At 36.6% G+C, this 14,454-nt stretch overlaps 1 protein-coding gene across 29 annotated transcripts in view; it reads left to right on the top strand.

Annotated features, from left to right (window-relative positions):
- The window catches only part of PHF21A (PHD finger protein 21A), a 195,179-nt gene that overhangs the window by 22,701 nt on the left and 158,024 nt on the right, over positions 1–14,454 (top strand). For 17 of the 29 annotated variants that reach the window (XM_032639696.1, XM_032639682.1, XM_032639686.1 and 14 more), the window contains 2 exons: positions 8,039–8,079; positions 9,438–9,549. The gene's annotated coding sequence lies outside the window, so the exon portion shown is untranslated. The remainder of the gene's footprint in view (positions 1–8,038; positions 8,080–9,437; positions 9,550–14,454) is intronic. The other 12 variants (XM_032639708.1, XM_032639701.1, XM_032639709.1 and 9 more) reach the window with 2 other exon arrangements.

The raw sequence follows: 14,454 nt of genomic DNA, 5'->3' as shown, positions 1-14,454 counted from the left end.
TAGCATTTGTTGTAGAGCTGGTTTGGTGGTGCTGAATTATCTTAGCTTTTGCTTGTCTGTAAAGCTTTTGATTTCTCCATCGAATCTGAATGAAATCCTTGCCAGGTAGAGTAATCTTGGTTATAGGTTCTTCCCTTTCATCACTTTAAGTGTATCATGCCACTCCCTTCTGGCTTGTAGAGTTTCTGCTGAGAAATCAGCTGTTAACCTTATGGGAGTTCCCTTGTATGTTATTTTTTGTTTTTCCCTTGCTGCTTTCAATAATTTTTCTTTGTCTTTAATTTTTGCCGGTGTGATTACTATGTGTCTCAGTGTGTTTCTCCTTGGGTTTATCCTGTATGGGACTCACTGTGCTTCCTGGACTTGGGTGGCTATTTCCTTTCCCATGTTAGGTCAGTTTTTGACTATAATCTCTTCAAATATTTTCTCTGGTCCTTTCTCTCTCTCTTCTCCTTCTGGGACCCCTATAATGCGAATGTTGTTGTGTTTGATGTTGTCCTAGAGGTCTCTTAGGCTGTCTTCATTTCTTTTCATTCTTTTTTCTTTATTCTGTTCCACAGCACTGAATTCCACCATTCTGTCTTCCAGGTCACTTATCCATTCTTTTGCCTCAGTTATTCTGCTATTGATTCCTTCTAGTGTAGTTTTCATTTCAGTTATTGTATTGTTCATCTCTGTTTGTTCTTTAATTCTTCTAGGTCTTGTTAAACATTTCTTGCATCTTCTCGATCTTTGCCTCCATTGTTTTTCCGAGGTCCTGGATCATCTTCACTATCATTATTCTGAGTTCTTTTTCTGGAAGGTTGCCTGTCTCCACTTAATTTAGTTGTTTTTCTGGGGTTTTATCTTGTTCCTTCATCTGGTACATAGCCCTCTGCCTTTTTGTCTTGTCTATCTTTGAATGTGGTTTTTGTTCCACAGGCTGCAGGATTGTAGTTCTTCTTGCTTCGGCTCTCTGCCCTCTGGTCAGTTGCGGCGAGCGGGGGCTACTCTTTGTTGTGGTGCGTGAACTTCTCATTGCAGTGGCTTTTCTTTGTTTCGGAGCATGGACTCTAGGCACCCGGGCTTCAGTCGTTGTGCCACGTGGGCTCAGTAGTTGTGGCTTGCGGGCTCAGTAGTTGTGGCTCGTGGGCTCTAGAGCGCAGGCTCAGTAGTTGTGGCGCATGGGCTTAGTTGCTCCGTGGCATGTGGAATCTTACTGGACCAGGGCTCAAGCCCGTGCCCCCTGCATTGGCAGGCGGATTCTTAACCACTGCACCACCAGGGAAGTCCCAGCAGTGTTATATTGAGAAATGAGGCAGTATGGAACACAGTAAGGTGCTATAATTTTTATTTAGTTCGCTTTGGTCATCCTTGGCAGCTTGTGATTGCTATCCGTTTGTCTGGAAGTGCTTTGTGATTATTCCTGGCTATCAGTGCTGCAGGAGTTTTCTCCTGTGTTTTAAAGGCAAGGATTGTAGTGTACTTAGGGCTCCATCAGGGGAGGAGTTTTTGTTTTGTTGTGGGGTGTGTGTGTGTGTGTGTGTGTGTATGTGTGTTTCTTTGGACAAGCTTCTGCTGCAGTTGTTTTAATCCTGTTGAATATTTGTGTGAGGTGTTTTGTCTACAGCAGTTCACTAGTTTTTTTCTGTGCATATTGGTGCTATTTTTAAAAATTTCCTTTATGTGGTAATTGTTCTTTTAGTTTAGCTTTTTTTCGTATATTTTTAAAATTAGGTGTTTACCAATGACCTTCCTTAGTGAGTTTTACTTGAATTATATCTGTGCTTTGGAGACATAGGAATTGGGGTCTATTATCCCATCTCTGAGAGAACAAGTCCCAGTAGTTGCAGTTAGTGCAACAGAAAGAGTTTTCACAGATGCACTGCTGGGCATTGATCCTCCTCCTTGGTGCCTATGGAATCCCTATACACCAAGATAAATCCAAACTCTTTTGTAATGCTGTATAGATACCTCAGTTGTTTCTTTTTGGTGATGGTAAGAGTTTTGGTCCTGAGGTTAACTGATTATTAAGATAAGAGTTTGAGTTGTCTTGGGATATGGGGTGATTTACTAAGTCTGATCTGTAATTAAGAAGGTTATGTTATGATGATTAGACTCAGAAAACATTTATACCTTTGTGAACTGTGGAAGCTTGTGAATAAGAATTTTTGTACTTTATAACATGATGAAGCAAGATTTCTTCTTTCCATTTATTTTTCTTAATACTTATCCACTACAAAATAAATGATTTTACAAGGTTTTGTACATATTGTAAGAACTTATTTTTTTTATTTGTAAGCCTTTCCACAATTACTCTCTAGCATTTTATGTCAGCTAATGCTGCTCACGTTTTTCAAGCATGTAGGAGCTAATAATTGCACTGTCTTAGAGCGTGGACATTGCAATCACTGGTCAAGGATTAGATAATCACTGTTTACTATACTTACCTGAATTTTTGGATTTTTGTTACTTTGTGTATAGTCTAATGGAAGGATTCCTAGATTGAGAGCAGTAAATCTGGGTTTTAGACTGGCCTTTGCCTCTTATAATCTTTATAGCTTGTGGCTAGACATCTAGACTTTTTGAACCACTGATCTCGAAATGAAGGTATGGATCTGGCACTCTGGGGTGTCCATTCTAGCTTTAGGCTGTTTGAAGGCCCACTTTCCCAGGTACCAAAGGAAATAGAGGACTGCAAGGCAACGGTTCCTAATCCTGGCTGTCCATCAGAATCTTCTGGGGGAAATTTAAATAAAATATAGATACCTGGGCTCCAAATCAGACATAATGAATTCAGAATCTTTAAGGGTAGGGCATGTGAATCTATATATTTTTTGAAGTTTTAGAGTTATCCCGATTATAAGTTTGAGAACTACTGGTGCAAGACATTATTTCTATTCTACTTGTGTGTGTGTGTCTAGTTAGGGAAATACGACAGGTAAGTAACAGTGTGAGACAATATGTGGTTAAATTCTAAGAAGAATGAGAGAGATGATAAACAGTTAGAGAATTCAAAGAAGGGACAACTGGGAGTTGGGAAGGTCTCCATTAATCATGAGTCTTTATCTGGACCCTAATGACTGGGTGGGATTTGGGTAGGCAGAGAAAAGGTAAAAAAAGGGTATTCTTGGTATAAGAAAGAGCATCCCCCAAGTGAAAGTTTGGGGAGGAGAACAATTCTGATGAATATTTTAGTCCTTTAGTATTCTACTCTTGCAACTGCTATAGATTTCCTAAACATTTGAGGGAGTGAGCTGTGAAGATATTTGATGGGAGAGAGTGTTCCACAAGAGTCCTGTTAAGGAAACTTGTTTGGAGTTTCAGAAGTACAAAACAGAGGCCAGTGGCTGGAGCAGATTGAGCAATGGGGAGAGGGAAGGAGATGAGGTCTGAGAGTAACAGAGACCCAAATCACTTAGAGCCTTGTGGGCTATTGTAAAAGACTTCTGCTTTTTCTCTAAGTGTCATGGGAAGCCATTAGAGGATTTTGAGCAGAGGAGTAACTAGCTCTGTCTTTGATTTTAAAAAGGTCACTCTGGCTACTGACAGAATAGACTCTGGGGGACAAAGGTGGTAGTGGGGAGGCCAGTTAGGAGGCTGTTGCAGTAATGCAGGTGAAAGATGATGGTGACTTGGACCAAGGAAGTGGAAGTATATTTGAGACAAGTGGTCAAAGTCCATGTATTTTGAAGGCAGAGGCAAGATGGTCAGTTACAGGATTGGATGTACAGTGTGGGAAAGAGAGGAGTCAATGATGACTTTAAGGTTTTGGCCTGAAGGGATAGAGTTGCCATTTTTTGAAATGGGGATGACTCTGGGGAGGAGGTTGGGGGACAGGCAGTCAAGAGTTTAGTTTTGGACTTGCTGAGCTTGAGGAGCCAATTTGACAGGTGTTGAACGGGCAGTTTGATATATGAGTTTGGAAATCAGGGGAAAGGTCTGGGCTAGGTACAAATTTGGGAGTCACCAGTACAGATCCTTTTATATAGCTATGAGACTACATGAAATTACCTAGTGGGAAGAGTTCCAAGAACCGAGCCTTGGGGCAGTTCAACATTTTGAGGTCTTGAGAGATGAGAAAGAACTAGCGAAGGAAACCCAGAAGAGTGGCTAGAGAGATTAGGAAAAAAATTGAGGGTGAGTGGTGTCCTGGGAGTCAAGAGAAGAAAGGATTTCAAGAAGGAAGAATGGTCAACTGGGTGAAATAATACTGTTTGAACAGAGAAATGAGGGCTGAGACTTTACTGTTGAGTTTAGCAACAGGGAGGTCACTGGTGATCTTAACAAAATTGAAGGAGGCAAAAGCCCTAATGGAGTGGGTGCAGTAGAGAATGAGAGGAGAGGAACTAGGGACAGTGACTTTGGTTAACTGTTTCAGGGAGTTTTGCTATAAATGGGAGTGTAGATATGGGACAATAACTAGAGAAGTATATGGAGTCACGGGAGGCTCTTTTTTTTAGACAAAGGAAACAAAATGATCCAGTATTGAGGGAAAAATTGATGCTTCTTGAGAGTGAGGGGAGAAGTGCTAGAGTGATGCCCATGAGAGGGTAAGGGGGCAAGAGGGATGATTATGATACTGAGGCCTAAAGGACTAAATCTCATTTAGCAGGATTCTGCTTTTTCTTCTCAGCATTTTTTGCCTTTAAATTTATTTCAAACTTACTATATTCTGTTAGAATTAGGAAAGGCAGATAAAAAGCAGTAAAATTTACTGTATATAAAATTAGTGTATCAACTTGGTGTAGTAGAAGAGATTGAATCTTCTGCGTACGGTGACATTTTAAAGTGTCTTTGAATGACAATTATCTGTGCTATTCTAGTCCCTTATCAAAATTTATGATTGAGCACAGACTATAAACTTAATTGTTCAAAATTTGTAATGGGGTGGATTTTAGCCTAATTTAAAACATGATCTAGTGTTGAACTTTTTCTCTACAAAATTTGTTTCTTGTTTAATGTATAGTCTTTATACACAAAGGTTTTAGATGTTTTACAAAAGGTACTTACAAAGTAGTTATTAATCACTTTTGACTTATTGATGATATTTTAAATTTTACAACCACATCAGAAATTTGAATGATTCATTTCTTTACCAGCTCTAATTAAAGCAGCTGCTTGTGAAGTTCTGGAGAGGAGGTGAATGATCTTCAGTTTGCAAAAAATCACATGAAGTTATGTTAGCAAGATGGTGTTCCTCTGTAAAAGCAAAAATAATTTCATTTACTCCAATTTATGTGTTTTGAGTGTATTTTTCAAGAACAAGTCTATATTTTAAAAATTTAATAAGCAAAGAAGGCAAAAAATTTGAACTACCTTAGCTACAAGTGTGAAATATGAGAAACAAATTAAGTGGACTTTGAATCAGCTTCACATGAGGAAATCAAACTTGTATTTCAGTCTTATATGTTTTGCATATGGATAGCGTAAAAAGTACAAATTTATATGTAAATCTTTTTTTGCTGCTAACTCATTTTTATTAAATTACAGAAATTAAATATTTTCTTTTCTTTTTTTTTTTTTAAATCAGTATCCCAGCGGTAGTCAATAATCAGTCTTTAGAAGGAACACTTTGGTAGTTCTGATGCACAGTGTTTAAGAATCACCAGTCTAAAAATATTTACTCTTTTTTGGGTATCTGAACCTCTGCGAATCTTATTTAAGTTGTGGATCCTCTTCCCAGAATTCTCATTACATTCAAAATTTAGCATATAGTATCATGGAGTTGGCAAACCCCTCTGAAGCCTATTCACGGGGATCCCTTAGGCATAAAGGATCTCAGGTTTTAAAACCTGCCCTAGATAGTTTACTTATGTGATTTTTCTTTAAAACTTTATACGAAGATTTTCCCAAAAATATTTGGTCAGCATTTATTGTAGTTTATTTCTTAGGAGAGTAACTGCTACAGCTGTTTAAGACGAAGTGAGGTCTAGTGGAAAGGCCAGTTCAGTCAAAGGAATCTCAGGATCTGTAGATTTTTTTCCAGCTTTACTACCAGCTAGCTGTGTAACCTTCCGGGAAGTCAGTTAACCTCTCAGGCTTTGATTTCCAATGTGATTTCTGCAGTCCCTGCAAGCAGTTTTATGAGTAGTTTCATGATATCATGGTAAAATTCCTTGTCAATTAGGGATTGACTCTGCTGTTTATTTTTGGAGAAAATGCCCCAGAGATAAGTTGTATCCATTGTCCCTTTTTACTGAATATGATTTTCAGAAGAGTTTATTTGACTATACTTTCTCAAATGCCATATGAGTAAAAGTTAAAATCCTAACCCCACCCTGATCATTTTGAGTTTCAACATATTTTATATATTCTGGGTATAAGCCATTGTTATTACACGTATTACAGTTACAATCTCCAGTTCTGTGGATTGCTTTTTCATTCTCGTAAGGGTTTTTTAGGGTGAACAGAAGTTCTTAACTTTAATTTGATCCAATTTATCTGTCTTTTCATTATATTTTAAAATGACAGTATTTTACTTCCTGATCAACTGTTTTTATCCAAAGTCATTCATTTAACAAATAATGCTGTGGGAGATCGATGCATAATTATCCCCAGCATGAAAGAGCTAATAAGAAATGCCTAATAGGGAAAATAAGCCTGCAACAGAGAGTTAAGAGTCCACTCAGTGAATTCATTCATTTAACAAATATTTACTGAGCATTTACTTCATGTTTTTGTTTGTTTGTTTGTTTCGGCTGCACCGTGCAGCCTGTGGGATCTTAGTTCCCCGACCAGGGATTGAACCTGTGCCCCCTGCAGTGGAAGCGTGGAGTCCTAACCATTAGACCACCAGGGAATTCCCAAGAACCCACTTGTTAGTAACCACATCATTCTACAGATTTTTGCATCATTTTTCTTTCGGTTGGGAGTCATTCTAATCTTGGTGATTAAAATTGCCATTTATATGGACTTTAGAACTTTAAAAAGTGCTGCTGCTAAAAGAAAGGCAGGATAAAACAGCAAATTGAATTTCTTTTGGAAATGAATGTTAACTGCATGAATCGGGGCCCTTTAAAATTATTTTACTGTGTGTTTGGTATGACTGTACATGATTAAATAAAAATTTATAATTTGGATGACATGAAGATTTTTTGAAATGTCCCTTAAGGAAATGAGAATTTACATTATACCTATTGGAGTAACATAAGTCAACAAATGTACTGTGTTTAAAGCATAAGGATGATTCAGGTTTGGAACATGGTATGTGGAGTTTAAATAACTTAATACTTTAATACTAAGGGAAAAGTGTTAATATTTGCTTCCTAAATTTTTTTTTTTAACTAAAAAAGAAGTTTGGGGCAAGGAAGAGTTAAAAATAAATAAACAATATAGCCTGACATGACCTTGAAATTAACTTAATGGAGTATAGTTAATCTTAAAAAAAAAAACAACACACAGTTGATAAAAGCATCACTGAGCATTGGATTGAGATCCCAAAACCTTGATTTTCTTCCTGGCTCAATCACTGATTAACTGTGTGGCATAGGGAAAGTCACTTTTGTGTTATGTGGTTTACAGTTTCAGGTGGTGAAAGATTGTGAATGAAAAATTAAATTATGACTATACATATAAAATGCTGTGAATTTTAAGCCTTATATAAAAGAAATCCATTTCAAGATTAATTGAAAAAAAGGCCTTTTAAGTAGACCAAACTAAGGGCCAGTGATGTTAGCCTAATTTGTAACATAAAGCAGCAAACAGTGAAAGTTCATTTGTTGGGGATGAGGGTTGTATTTCTGTGTTACTTAGATGAGGTGCATTTCATTTCTGTGTCTCTTAGGAAAGGGAAGCCATCAACTACTTAGTTTTTCTTGTCTTGAAAAAGCTGTGGAAAAGTGAAAAAAACTGGAAAATGAGAGATCTAACTGCCCTTGAATTCTTTCCTTGTTGTAAAAACTACCTATCTCTTTTTTTTTTTTCTTTTGGTTTTAAAACTTTGGACATTTTTCTGTGTGTGGTTTTTTTTGTTGTTGCTGTTAAAAATCAGCTTTTGATGACATGTCATAAGTCTGTGTTTGTAGTCTAATTCCATTTTCCCCCTCTTCTGTTGTAGGGAGCAAGAGAGCTGAAGGAGAGCCAGTTTCCTCAAAATTGGTAAGTGCTTTCTTCAGGCAGCCATAGTGTGCCTGATGCTAGTTGGATAATAATTCAAATGTTCAGTGACATTTTTTTTTTTTTTTTTTTTGTGCAAAAAAAGCTCTCTCCCAGAAATGAGAATGAGGCTTTGCTGTTTGTACTGAGTGAAAGTAAATTTTTGTCTAATTTCACGTAGCCAAATCTCAAATGCATTTGTGTTCCTAATAATACTGCTAGGCACGCATGTTCCTGCATTCAGTAACCTCTTAAAATGTAACGGTCCCCTTTGCGAAAAATGTCCTTAATGCAGTGGTTAGGGCTAAAAATTAAAAAATCAGGAAATTCAAACGTTAAGGTTCCCATTGTGTTTTGTATTACTTAATATGCGTTAAATTTGATGGCCTTAGTATATGTGCAAAATGGCTAGGTTAGTGTAACTGTGGGAACCTTGACTTTGAAATTTGGGACTCTTAAGCATGTATATTATTAAATTTAATGTTGAGTTGGCTTCATGTCTGATATTGCATTTCAGTGTGTGTTGTTTTGTATAATTCTTGAAGAGGAAAAAAAAGAGAGAAATGTAGCAGTGTGGGGCATAGAGGCAAACACATTTTTTTCCTAGTATCAACTTTAATGTCTACTTTAACAGCTTATAAATCATCATACTTAAATCATTTCTTTGAATGTCTAATTCAGATTACATAGGGCAGTCCAGTGTCTAAAGACCAAACAAATATTAATCTTATTTGGAGAGCATGTATTATGATTAAAAAATTATTCAAACAAGATAACTGGAATAGGGTAGTCCCCTAATGCAAGACTACTCTTTTTTTGTTTGTTTTAATTCTCTCTCATAGTAATTAATTTAGTGGGTGGAGTAGATATTTGGTTAAAGCTTCTTTTCATAATTATGGTCCTTGAGGTATCTCTTAACCTTTTGGGGATTGGGCTTTGAACGTGAAAGGGAGGCATTTGAATCAGTTAATCTTACATTTTACTACCATTTTATTCTACTTGCCTTTCTCTCATGGAACCACTTAAAATAATCAAGACCCTACAGCCCTTTACTCTGAGATGCGATGGAATCGTAGATTCTTAAAGAAGAAGGGACGTTAAGGGCCTTCTCTTTCAGCCTTTTACCAGGTGTGGCAATTTCTCCTCTTATGTCCCTGGCATATTGTTATTTGGTTACATACTGAACACTACATTTAAAAAAACTGTAGCTCATATTTTCTGTAATGTATTCCGAGGAACTCTAGTTCCACAGAAATTAATCAATATTATTGGGGTGGGGCGGGGGTGGGGAAAATGTTCTGTGGTCAAATAATTTGGAAAATGCTGCTTTAAACAAAGTTAAACAGGTTTCTTTACTGCAGGACTTCTCAGAACCTTTAATATGCTAATGTGCATTGTGAATCTCCAAGAGGGGGATATGATATGCAGCATTCTTGAATACTTCTATTGACAGGGAGCCCACTACCTCATAAGGTAACCCATTCCTTTTTTGTACAGCTCTAATCCTTAGCTCTTCCTTACACTGATCTGAAATCTCTCTCCCATAACTTCCACTTCTCTTAAGTACTTACTGGTTATGCTAAGACCACCACACCCTCTTATGTTATCCTTTGTGTAGTCATTATATATATGATTCTGGCCAGGCTTGTCTGGACTATTTTTTATCATTAAATAGCATTCTGGTAAATGTGGCAACCATTTCTAAAATCTCGACCTCATTGTCACTATGCTTCTATACTACTCTTCAGGCTCCTTCATTTTGAATTTCTGTGAGTTTTTAAATATACTTCATCTTTCTTGTTGTTGGGTATGGTTGGGAAGATTTTAGTACACATGCTTGATTTCTGTAAAGAAAGGCAAGAACTAGAAGAGCGTATGTGTGCCTACCAGGCCTGGGCCCAGGAAGCTGATGTAGAACCTGTATGTCAGAGTGAACACTGGTGGTAGGGAGAGGGGCAGGACACTGCAGCAGACCTGTGTAGGAGAGGGTGCTGTGGGGAAACCCTGACCCGACTGAAAATACCAGTGTTGGAATGGTATGACTTGTGTAGGTGTTCCTTTTCTTTAGTGAGGACCTGGCCCCCTTGCCCCCAAAAAAACCAGAGAAAAGAAAGATACGTATTTTATACCCAAAGACATCCATACATTCAGATACCGTAAACCTAATTGTGTGTGTGTGTGTGTGTGTGTGTGTGTGTGTGTGTGTGTGTGCATATAAATTTATTTTAGTGGTTAGGAAACATAAGTCTTACCAGCTGAGGTGACTTTTGTCAACACCTGTAGTAACAGGATTTGAGCATAGTAACCTTGCCAGATTCAGAGGGTGACCTCTAAAATCAAGCTCTTTGTGCAGCAGTGTTTTCTGTTGATCTGTAGAGTGTCACCAAAGAAATATCACCGTGAAAATAAGAAAAACGTTACATTGTTTTTTAATGTCATTTTATTGATTCAAGTTAGTAAATGTTAGTTTTCAATAAGAGCTATTAAAATATTGTTTTTATTTTTGGCGTTTGTGATCATTTTTAGCACTAGTTAAAAGTTAAAGATACATTTTATCTCCTAGCACATTAGATACATAGTAAGCAATAAGTATTTAGTACAAACTGAAACCTGATGTTTTAGTATTAGGCATCTGTCAAGTAAGGATACATAGATCTGTCAAGGCTTTCTACTTTTTCATATTTTAAAAACTTAATTAAACCTACTCTAAACACAATTTTGAGAGTATAGATCAAAAGTGGGGTCTTACACCAAGTAGATATATGGTATAGAGAACACTGAGTTGTTCATTTTTAAGGAATTCAGTCTGGGGGTACAATGTATTACAGACTTATTGTTAGTTAAAGAAACTTGGTTGGGGACTTCCCTGGTGGTCCAGTGGTAAAGAATCCGCCTTCCAGTGCAGGGGACGAAGGTTGGATCCCTGGTTGGGAAACTAAAGATCCCATATGCCGCGGGGCAACTAAGCCCGTGCGCCACAACTACCGAGCTTGCGTGCCTCAGTGAGAGAGCCTGCATGCCGAAAACTACGGCGCCCACGTGCTCTGGAGCCTGCGCACCACAACTAGAGAGAAGCCCACGTGTCGCAGTGAAAGATCCCACGTGACTCAACGAAAATCTGCATTCTGCAACTAAGACCAGACGCAGAGAAAGAGAGAGAGAGGGAGAGAGGGAGGGAAGGAGGGAGGAAGGAAGGAAGAATTAAAAAAAAAGAAACTTGGTTGGTGAGTTGTTTTGATTGGAAAAAGCTTTATATCAATTCAGGAACAGAGCAGTGATTTTGGATAATAAACTCAGAATTAGAGCATTACTACATTATTAGAATCATAATGAAAGACCTAGAGGTCACATATCTCCAAGCAGAACTGTAACCAGATAAAATAGTTAGAAGCCCCTTTCGTAGAGAATTTGAAAATAAGAAAGCCTACAGCCTTTCCAGCAACATGCTGTGTTGAGAAGTTGATATAAAAGTTCGTGTATGAATAAGAGTTAAATTAAGTATGTTAAGAATAGCATAGAATTTTACAGTTTACAAAGGGCTTTTCATATAACGTCACCTAATTTAAACCTCATAGCAATTTTATGAAATAGGTGATACCGTTTCCATTTTCCTGATTTATAAGCAAACAAACCTAAAGTTGAGAGTGGTTGCACAGTGAGTGGAATCAGGGTTTTTTTTGTTTTTTTTTGAGACAGTGAATGTTCTTTCTAGACATTACATCTGCCTTATTTTAGTGGGATTTGATTATTTTGTTTGTTAGGTTTGTGGAGTTTTTATTTATGTTTTGGGGGTTTTGTTATTTGAAGCTGGGAGGTTATTAGGTGTCCCAGTCGTTTGACATGTACAGTTTTCAATATAACGAATGCTGGTATTTTGTGTTCGACACTTGTCTTCTCTGGTGATAGTATTTAGAGCTGATGGGTGGTGAAAGGCATTGTACCTCAATAAACTGTTTTAGGAGTCTGTTCATATTTATGTTGCAGCAGCTGATATTTATAACTTACTAGAATTGGTCGAAATATGTTAAATCATCTTTTTATAAATTTAGCAAATAATACCTTCTTTATAATGCTATAAACTGCCTCCAAATGGTCATCACGTGGTGGCTGCATGAGTTGTCTAAGCCCCCCAAATATTTTTTAAAAGGAGTCAACATGTGCTTGCCTTGTTTTTGTAGGCTATGAATATATATGTATACAACTTGTTCCTTTAGACAGAAACCAGTCTCTTAAAACTGCTATTCAGAAAGAGACTTTTATGAAGAAGAAAGATATCAAATGAATCTTCTAATCCTTCATACTAAGTCACTACCTTTTTTAACCCTTCAGTTTTATCTTGAAATAAAATGAGTAATTGGCATTTAGTGTCCTTGCCCAATAAAATTTTGTGCCTTTGTGTGTCTCTAATAAGCAGACAACAATCTGATGAAGGAAGTAAAAGCTGTCACCTCCTCAATAACTTGAGTTGCAGGCTTCTCATCCGGTGAGGCACTCTTTGACATTTAGAGCCTCCCGGTTAAACCCTGGTTTTACTTATTCTTTACCTGAACATTTTGTTTCATCCGTATAAAATTTCTTGATGTTTTATCTAGCAATTCTAAGTTAATTTTTTGTTATTTAAAAATAAGTACATACTTTCCATGGAAAATGTTGATACTCTGAAAAGAAGAAAGTAAATAACCCTGAGTGCTACTGCTCAGAGATAACTAATAGCAAATTATGAAAGTGCCACCTGACCTAAACTCTAGACAGCTCAGAGTATTACTGTTCTTACAAATCTTTGTCAGTTTGATTGACAAAAATGTGTCTTCTTAAATTTATATTTCTATGACTCTCTTGAAGATAGATGTTTTTCATGTTGGTCATTCTTATTTCTTCTTCTGTGAGTTGCTTTTTCATAATTAAAAAAAATTAATTTGTAAGCACTGTGTAACTGTACAAATTATGTTAACCCTTTTTTGTGTATATTGTTAAGTTCTCCATGTTTTTAACCTGCTGTTTGTTTCCAGAGTTTATAAGTTGAGTTCAGCTTTGATATTATATGTTGCTACCAGTAAAATAAAATATGGCCTTTCTGTTGTTGAAAATACCCTTCAAGGTGATTCTTAATTTGACAGAAATTATCAGGAATCATTTTTGGACACATTTTCTGATAGCCTTAAAACTAATTTAAGTACTGTTTTCAGGAAGAACTCTGATGCATACATAAGTCAGGAATTTGAGTAGGGAGATTACTTTAATATTTAAAATTACAGTGACTGTATAGTTTTAACATTTGCTTTAGTGTATAGAATAAACTTACATGACAACAGAAGCCTTGGTCTAAATCAGTAACTTAATGATTCTGATACTTATTTAGTTCCAAAGATTTTTTTAAGGTAATAAATATCTGGAAAAGCCTGGGTTTGTTCATCAAAATCACACTTTCCAAATTATCTCCCCTAAACATACTACGTCCATGAACATTTTTGATTGACAATATCATTGTACCGTAATAATGAGGAGACTTTTCTAGCCTCCACAAATACAAGTTTGAAGGAATTTTACACTTTTGAAATTTATTATTTTTTTAAAAAAAGGTTAGAGTATTTTGATATTACATAACATAGTATACAAGCCCTAGGGGAGAGATTGCCAATGATGTTTTAAGCCTAGTGAGATTAGACAAATATAATGAAGATTAATATTCACACGATGACAGCCTGAAGTTAATGATTTCACTATAACTCTGTTAAATCAGGTTTTAAAGAATTTTTAAGAAAACTTAGGACTTTATCCATAGATAAATAATTTTTAGAAAGTATAAAGATTATGAATCTCATTGAATTGGCATAAGGAGTAACAGTTCTTCTAACTTCCTGATTGTTCCCTTCCTCAGTTTGTAAGAATGCTGAAAAGCTGCTCTAACTACAAGTTTTATAGATACAAGGAAGAAAGGAGAAAGAAGTAAAGTTTAAATTTATTCAAGTAAACTTTTGCTCCAGGGACAGTACCTAAAATCATGTCTAAGGCCACGTTCAAGAAAAAAGAAAAACATAAAGAGAAATTAGCCATTGAGTTAATTTAAATTGCAGTAGTGATGAGCAGAGCAGAATAGGAAGGTTCACATTCGCAAATCTAGACTTTTGACATTGTCTCCACCTGCATTTATACGTGCAGCCAAAGAGATGCACCGGCAGGCTTGAAAAGAAGATGGTGTTCATTGTATAGCTGGAAAAGTCTGTTCTGTTGCTAGACCCACATCATTTGTTGTGCACGATAGGTTTATTTTTTAACATCCCTGTCATAACTTTGTGGAAAGCAGAGTTCGTTGCAGTGTGTTTGTGTTAAGTATTAATTTGTTAAATGTAAACCTTTAAATTATACCAGAATTGCCCC

This window comes from Phocoena sinus, chromosome 8 (genome assembly GCF_008692025.1).
Source record: "Phocoena sinus isolate mPhoSin1 chromosome 8, mPhoSin1.pri, whole genome shotgun sequence".
Classification (NCBI taxonomy): domain Eukaryota; kingdom Metazoa; phylum Chordata; class Mammalia; order Artiodactyla; family Phocoenidae; genus Phocoena; species Phocoena sinus.
Note: the sequence above shows the minus strand (reverse complement) of the source record. Positions and strands in the feature narration are given on the sequence as shown.